The sequence below is a fragment of the Echinops telfairi genome, unplaced genomic scaffold (genome assembly GCF_000313985.2).
Source record: "Echinops telfairi isolate 266 unplaced genomic scaffold, ASM31398v2 ScPeMD7_7475;HRSCAF=8513, whole genome shotgun sequence".
Classification (NCBI taxonomy): Eukaryota; Metazoa; Chordata; class Mammalia; order Afrosoricida; family Tenrecidae; genus Echinops; species Echinops telfairi.
In genome coordinates, this window is record NW_022111379.1 from 32,014,220 (window position 1) to 32,022,772 (window position 8,553).

Genomic DNA, 8,553 nt, shown 5'->3' on the forward strand with positions numbered 1-8,553 from the left:
TTTTTTTTTTCGGTTTTACCACTAACGTTTTTTTATTATTCAGTTCTAGTTGTTCCATTTCCATTGATATAATTTCCCTTTTCCCTTACATTCTCATCTTTGTTTTAAAACGATCTGGTCTTATGTGATTTCCATCCCTAGCATCTAGATCAGCAGTTCTCAACCTGTGGGTCGTGACCCCTTTGGGGGTCAAACGACCCTTTCACAGGGGTCACCAGATTCATAACATAGCAAAATTACAGGTATGAAGTAGCAACGAAAATAATGTTATGGTTGGGGGTCACCACAACATGAACTATATTAAAGGGTTGCGGCATTTGGAAGGTTGAGAACCACTGATCTAGAATATTCCAAATTCACTGCCATTGGGTCGGTGCTGGAAATGCCCCTGTGGGGCTATAGATTTTTTCCAAGATCAGAAAGCTTCATCTTTCTCCCCAGAAATAGCTGGTGGGTTTGAACCACTGACCTTGAAGTTATCAGCCTGAAGTCTAACCCACCACACTACCAGAGCATCTTAGCACCTGGAGCAGCGGCTGGCATAGAGAAGGAGCTCGCTTCTGTTTGCTGATTGACTCCAGAAATGATGTCAGTGAGAGAAAGGGCCTGTCAGGGCTGGTCATCTCCTGTTGTTGCTACTTGCTGCCCTCCACTCAGCCTCTGGCTCCTGGGAACCCCAAGCACAGAATGAAATCCTGCCCCATCCCCACGGTGGGGGCGCGGTGGATGGTGAACCAGTGGAATCCATCGGATTTTTTTCACCGCCTACTTTTCCGTAGATTGGTAGGCTTGTCTTCCTAGGCCACCTTAGTTTAGAAACAAACTTCTGAGAGCTGCTCGGCGTCATAGCAACACACAGCCATCCAAGACAGTGGTTGCTGCGCATCAGGTGCAGTGCCCGGGGATCCAACTCGGCTGTCCCACATGAAAGGCAAGAACTCTCCCACTGAACCACCCAGGAATGTCCTCTTGTGGGGTGCCAGCATGCTGACCTGTGAGGGTAGAACTGCCCCGTTGGGTTTTCTCGGGTGTACTCTTTCCCAAGGAAACCACAGGCCTTTCTCCCATCAGGCTGCCAAGTGGGTTAGGATCACTACCCGGTCAATTGGCAGCTGAGTACTTCACCGTTGTGTCACCAGGGCTGCTGGCAATTTCTCCTATTGGCATAATCATCTGTGGTCTCTTTAGGGTGAAATAAATGCAAAGCTCTCAGGTGCACCTTTCTTCCATCAAGCCTGCCCCACTCACAGGGGACCTGGCTTTGGTCAGAAGGGTAATCCTATTGAACTCTTCCTCTATTGTCCTCATGCTCACAAACCCAGTGGAATTGTCATTCGGCTGTATGGTCCCACAGGCTCATGAATAAAAAGCGCCCCCCCCACACCCATCTCGCCTTTCTCCCCCCTCGCATGTCCCCTGTGGTGTGGGGAGGAAACAAGCTGGCTCCACATCAGACCCAGGAGAAGTGGGCAGGGCTCTCATTCCAACCGATTTCCCTACAGGGAGACATAAAGCTTGCCCATAAATAAAAGCTTTTATTATTTCGCTTGAACATTAAATTTCATCAGCATGTAGTATGTGTTTCATTACACCAGACACTAACATGTACTTAAAACTCAAATTCTGGACTGCTGCCCTGGCTTGCAGAATTCTTGCAAAGAGATTCAAGTCTGGTCCTGGAGAGAGGCCCCAGTCCCCTACTACCCCTGGAATCACCCTTCTCAGATTCACACGGCACTTGGCGGTGACTGAACGAGTGGTGCTCAAGGTGGCAAAGATGCTCCTATTGTGCCTCCAGCTGTGCCCCAGGCTTCCAGGAAAATCCAACAGCCCAGGGAGTGCAGTTACAATTGTGACCAAACCAAGTCCCCTGCTGCGAGTTCATGCAAACTCATAGAGACCCTGCAGAGGTCTCCAGGCCTGTCAATCTTCACGGGAGGGGCCTGAGTGTGACCCACCACGATGCCCGAGTGTCCTAGTACCCAGAGTGGTGCCTGGCACAGAGAAGGCACTTGCTTCTGTTTGCTGACTGACTCCAGAAATGCACAAGCCAGCTTAGCCATGAAGGGAAAGTGCCTACAAGGGCGGGGCATTTCCTCATCTCTCTCCTATGGAGCTGCTACCGTAGTGGGCTCGAACTACCAACCTTAGAGTTAGCAGTCCAACGCCTAAAACATGGCACCATACACCCAAGCAAAAACAGAAAAACAACCCTCACGGCCATCAAGTTGATTGCAACTCCCAGTGACCCCGTAGGACAGGGTAGAGTTTCCAAGACTAATACGGGAGAACAAAGCCCCGTCTCTCCCCCTTGGAATGGCTGGTGGTTTCAAACTGCTGACTTGGCAGTTAGTCGCCCAAGACGTCACCCACCACATCACGAGGGCTCCTCTGACGGCACCAGACTAGGTCCCAAAGAGCTGCTGAGGAAATTGGGCACGAACGTTACCGAGTGTCCACTAGCCTGGTTGGGTTTTTTGTTTGTTCTTTATTTTCCTTTTGCCTCTTGCTCCTTTGTTCTGGGCTGTGCTTTGGAGACATGTTCTCAACTGTCAACATGCACATGAATCACCTGGGCGTCTTGTTAAAAAGGAGAGTCAGAGGCGCTCACTCTGGGGTGGGGGTTCCGTCTAACAAAGCTCTCAGGTGGTGCCCACATGGCCGCTCAGCGAACTGCCCTCTAAGTAGCAAAATCCAGTATGGTAGCCATTAGCCACACGTGACGAGTGAATTAAAGTAGAGGCCGTAAGGAACTGAGTTCCTCAGTCACACCAGCTACTTCAAGTCCTCTGCGGGCACGTGGGTGAGGACAGAGAAAGCTGCCCGCCATGGGGTCAAATCGGACTCATCGCAACTTAAAGGACAGCAGCGCAAAGCACTGCCCGGTCCCAGGTCGCCCTCCCAGTCATCGTCATCATCTTTTGGTCCATCATGGTGCCCACGGTGCCAAACCATCTCGTCCAGGGTCTTCCTGGCCCTGGCTGGCCCTCTACTTCACCATCTGCAATATCATTCTCTGCGCCAGATCCCTCTTGATGACGGATCCGAAGTGAGTCAGTCAGCCAGTGTTCTGTTGCGGCGACCCGTAAGGTTTTCTTTGGCTACTTTGGGGGAACGAGGTCACCAGGCCTTTCTTTGTCGTCCTAGTCTGGAAGCTCTGCTAAGACCTGCCCACCACAGGAAACCCTACTGATATCTGAACACCGGTGGCATGGCTTCCAACATCCCCACAACATGTCAGGTGGGTTTAGTGGCTACCATATTGGATTGCTCATACATAGAACCTTTCCATCATCACTAAAAGTTCTATTGAATGGTGGCCCTCCCGAGAGCTAATGTTGGGAATATTACCTCAGAAACTGGGCCCATCCACCGTGGAGTGGCAGTAAAGTCCAGCAGAAACCGACCTGGGAGCAAAGGCACAGTTCCTTGTGCTCCCAGCCAGGCCCTCTGCCAAAGGTGCTTCTTGGTTAGGCATGACCTTGGCAGGTGGAGGGGCTGCTGCTGTGCCTTCTCCATCCTGGTGATTCAGTGCAGGGTGCAGGTGTACCCCCAGGACCCGCAGCCCCTTCCCTCACCCCCTGTATGTGTGAGGGGTCTGGAATGTGACCAGGAGGCCCTGGGAGGTAAGTCAAAGAGATCTGCTTTTCTTTTCTTTTTTTAATCATTTTATCGGGGGCTCATATAACTCTTATCACAATCCATGCATATATCAGTTGTGTAAAGCACATTTGTACATTCATTGCCCTCATCATTCTCAAAACATTTGCTCTCCACTTAAGCCCTTGGCATCAGCTCCTCATTTTTCCCCTCACTCCCCGCTCCCCACTCCCTCATGAACCCTTGATATTTATAAATTATTATTTTGTCATATCTTACGCTATCCGACGTCTCCCTTCACCCACTTTTCTGTTGTCCGTCCTTCAGGGAGGAGGGTATGTGTAGATCCTTGTCATCGGTTCCCCCTCTCCACCCCTCCCTCCTTCCAGAGACCTGCTTTTTCCGAAGGCCCTTTGTCTGCAGCCTCCACTTCCCTGAACATCCTCCTCCTCCTCCGAGGAGCAGGGGAGATGGAACTGCCAGAAAAATGAATTGATCTTGCACATATTGGAGCAATAAAGCCAGGAGTCGGGGCTCCCTCCTTTCAAACCAATCCGGGTGGCCAGCAGTTGCCGCAGCAATTCACAGCAAAGCATTCTCCAGCTTGGGAAGGAGGGAGGGAGCAGAGGCGTTTTCCAAGAATGCCTTTCATGTGGACCCAGAGCTGTCATTTCCCCAGCAATTCTGTGAACCAGGACCTGGGCGATTTCCCAAAGTGCAGTTGGTATGCATATGGCGGCCTCTAGAAATCACCCCAAGAGGCACATAACTGGGGGTACAGGAAACGCCTGCCTTGCTGTCCTCAGAGTTCATGGCCCCACAGGGCTGGAAGGGATGAGAGGATGGGGACATTTTGCTCTTTGGGGGGGGAAGCTGTTATCCCCAGCGAAAGCAGTGAGGGGCTGGCTGGGAGCTGAACCCAGGAGGCTCCTCTTTAGTAAAAGGCCCATTCGTAGGGGAACAACAGCCCTTGCGTCTGTAAGTGCATGTGCAAGACAGCTGCGCTCCATCCCAATGATGAGTAGAGACAGAGCTGCCAGCCAGGTGCAGAGAACGCTGGGGCTAAAGTTCAAGCCCGACCCAAAGCCTGCTTCAGGGCCTTACCAGGGTGTGACTGTAGAAGGGTCTCCTCTCCTCTCTGGGCCTCAGTTTGCTTCTCTGTAGAATGAGACCAACACTGATCTGTTAGGGTGTTGCTCAGAGTCTGGTGCACAGTAGGTGGTCAGTGAATGTTAGTCTACCGTTCCAGGGCACTGTTGAAGTCCGTGGGGGGATACTGGTGGTAAACTCCGTGTCTGCATGGATTCTTACATCTGGAGAAGGGGACAGACACTGATCAAAGAGTCACATGAAGAAGCATAAAGTACAAACAAGGAGAGCTACAACGTCTAATGGGAATCTGTCTGGGGGAACTGCACTGGCTCAGCCAGGGAGTCTAAGGAGGCTCCCTTGAGCATATATGGTTGAGTTGAGAACTCAAGAATGGCCGAGGTTGATTAGCAAATAAGGGGTGGGGGGAAAAGGGGGAGCAGCTTGTGCGAGGTCTTATGGCAGGAGAGTGCAGGCAGTCACTGTGGATGGACAGAGGGTTAGTGTGGATGGATGGCAGGATATCTGGGAACAGCAATTACAGTAAAGCTGGCTGCATCCACCTCCTAGGGCCTAGCACTAGATCAAGTCAAGAAGGTCCCAGCCCATGGCCCTCCATGACTCTGCCCCCAAGCAGGTGGCCATCTATTGGAACAGAAGAGCTGAGCTATCCTGTCACTGGTCTTTGGGGCATCAAGTCCATACTGCCGTCTTGGGCCATGCCCAGTGTAACGCTAAGATGGTGTCGAACGTGCCCAATTGGAATCTATAAAACCACTGACACGGGCACACAACCATCTGCAAGAAACCCTGAGCGGATCAGACCCTCCCCATCCCACAGAGGTCCAGGGATGGTTATGGGAGAATGACTCTCCCCGGACTTGGAATGTCCCCTTTCTGCAAAATGCCCTGCCCTCTCCACACTGGCCACTGGCCTCCTGAAAGGGGAGCTGGAATGTCCACGAGAATCACATCCCTCCTCCTGCCGACGCCTACACAAATGGTTTCCATTAGGAGACCGGGGTGCTTGGCTGCCTTCATTCTTTCCAGATGAGGGTAGAAAGCAGGCGTGAGCATTGGATGACTGAGTGGGGTGACTGCTGCCTCCAGCCAATCGTAGAAAACCTTCCACCGGGGTTGATGAGACATCCCCCAGGCTGACCCGCTCAGAATGGCTCCTCTCCCAAGAACCAGAATCCCTGGACCAGGAAAGAAGCCCTAGTCTCAGTAAGGTGTGCATTTCCACTTAACCCCAGGTGTATTGGTTCCCTCTCCGTGTGTGTGCGCGCGCATGCTACTGACCAGTGGCCTAAATGGCAGTGTCCATGGAGGGAGTTGGAACAATAGGGAGAGAAGCATTTCCGTAGTCGGTGATGATTGTCACCAGAATGAATCTTATCCACATGCTGTTCATGAATCTAAGGAATGAAACACCACCCGTGGTTTTCAAGTTGAGTTTTTGACGCGTGGCAACCTCGTCTGTGTCAAAGTAGAACGGCTCCATTAGGCTTCCAGTGATGCTGCATTTTCTGAAGTCGATTGGCAGACTTATCTTCTGAAATGCCACTGGGTAAATTTATAACACCAATGTTTTGGTTAGTAGGTTGGAACTCTGGTGGCGTAATGGTTACACTAGCTGCTCCGCGAGTGAGAGACGAGGCTTTCTACTCCTATAAAGAGTGACAGTCTCAGAAACACAGGCACAGCCCTACCCTGCCCTATAGGGTCACTATGAGTCAGTATCAACTTGATGGCAGTGGGTTTGGTGAAGCCAAGCATGTAATCACTAAAGCACCAAAGGTTCTACTACATGAACCTAGGGCTAAGCAACATATCAATGGTGAGCCCCACAGAGCAGGTGGTAAATATTTCCTCTCAATAAAGTTGGGGCTTGCCCCTTCTCTGTTATATCCAGGATCATGTCTGAGCTCCGGGGTGGTTTATGGAGACCCCAGCGGGGGAAGAAACTCAGATCTGGCCCTCACTCTGGTCAATGATCCACATGGTCAGGCCTCATCCACCAAGACAGCCTGGACTAGCCAAGGGGTTACGGGACCAGATTCTGGGGGCAGACTCCTCCAGTGGAAATTGCAGCCATACTTCCTGCTGGTCCCTGTGACCTTGGGTAAACGACTTAACCTCCACGTAGCTGAAGGAGGCTTCTGGGATCCTGGTTTTCCTGCACAAAAACGACCATGTTTTTTTCATCTCTAAAATGAACATTAAAATAGTGCATACCTCATTGGGTTGTTCTGAGGACTAAGAGAGCGAATGAAGGGAAATGCTTGATAGATGTTGGCTGGTCTTCAGGTCCAGTTTGGCCTGTTGTGATTCTCTCTCGTCGCCGGAGCCCACAGGGTGCAGGTACGTCTAGGCCTTTCTCAAACACACAAGACCACCAGGCAGTGGCAGCATCCAGCTGGACCCATTAGCTGAGGGATGCCTCCTGGAATCCTGGTTTTCCTGCACAAAACCTACCATGGCCCCTCCTGCTCCCACCCCACACAGGGTCTTTCTGCCTCCTTGGCTCCTCCAAAGGATGGGCACAGTCCCTCCTTCTGATTCTCCAGTGTACCTGGCCCATCTTGCTCTTCACTCAGCCGGGGAGCTTGATGTGAATGGGGCAGGGCAACCAGTCTTTGTTTTCCTCTGCCTCCCTTCCCATCCCCCAACCATAACCTCACTTCTCTGGCGAGCTGAGCACCCCCACTCTCACGCATCCACATCCCTCCGCATCATAAACATCTCCGGGACACGCGTGACTCAAAAGCCAAATACAGACTCTTGTTCTCGGTTGGGGGGGGGAGGGGGGTCTGCCGAGTTATTTTGTCCCTTGAATAGCAAGCCAGGATTCCCTTGACTGATTCAAGGAAGGGCCAGGCAAAGGCAGGACACCTTGAGGATTGGGAAAAAAAGGTTCTCTCTGTATCTCATGATGTTGCCTCAACCAGGGCTTCGCACAGAGCTCAGGTTAGGTTGTGGAAAAGAGCAGGATTCACACTGGACGCTTGTGGCTGAATACGAGAGGGCCAGCATCAGCAGGGGCTCCTGACACCCTCCCAGGAGGGTTGCAAAGCCCTCTGGGTCAGAGACAGGGAGCTCTTGAGAACCTCTACAGTCAGAGAGCCAGGAAGTGTGGGCTTGTCATAGCCAATTGGCCCAGTCAATCATTTCCCAGGTGCACTGGAGAGCTTAGGCACTTGGCCAGCTGCTGATGCCAGACTCCAGAGTGCTTCCTGTTATCCGGCCTGATCAAGCTATTTCTGAATACAAGATGAGACTTAGCCCTGGTGGTCAGAGGACCCCCTTGATTTGTCTTCTGGAGTTGCCAAGAAGCTCTCTGCTTCCTTTCTCCAATCCAGCCACACTAGCCTCTGCGCTGGGCCACACTTATTCCCATCCCAGGGCCTTTGCTCTTGCACTTCCTTTTGCCCAGACTGTTGTTCCCCCAAATATTCATGTGAGTGGCTCCCCACCTCCTTCAGGACTTTGCTCAAGTGCAGTGTTATCAGTGAAGCCTTTCCTGACCATCCTACTTTAAATGACTATCCTTCCTCTCTTCGATCTCGGTTCCCTCCCTACTCGATTTCTCTCCAAGGTACACTACACCATCTGTCCCATTTAGGGCCCATTGTCGTTCCCCCCACAGAGAAGGGCAGGCACTTTGTCTTCTTCCCTGCTCCATGAAGGGAGGAATGAAACGAGAGGGATTTCCACAGGGGAGCTCACCTTCTCTCCACTGTATAAACAAAGCAATATGCCCAGAGAGGTTCAGTGACTTGCCCAGAACCACATAGCTATTGAATAACCCAAACCAGTTGCTGTCCAGTCAACTCTGATGCCTGGTGACCCTCTGGGTGTCTA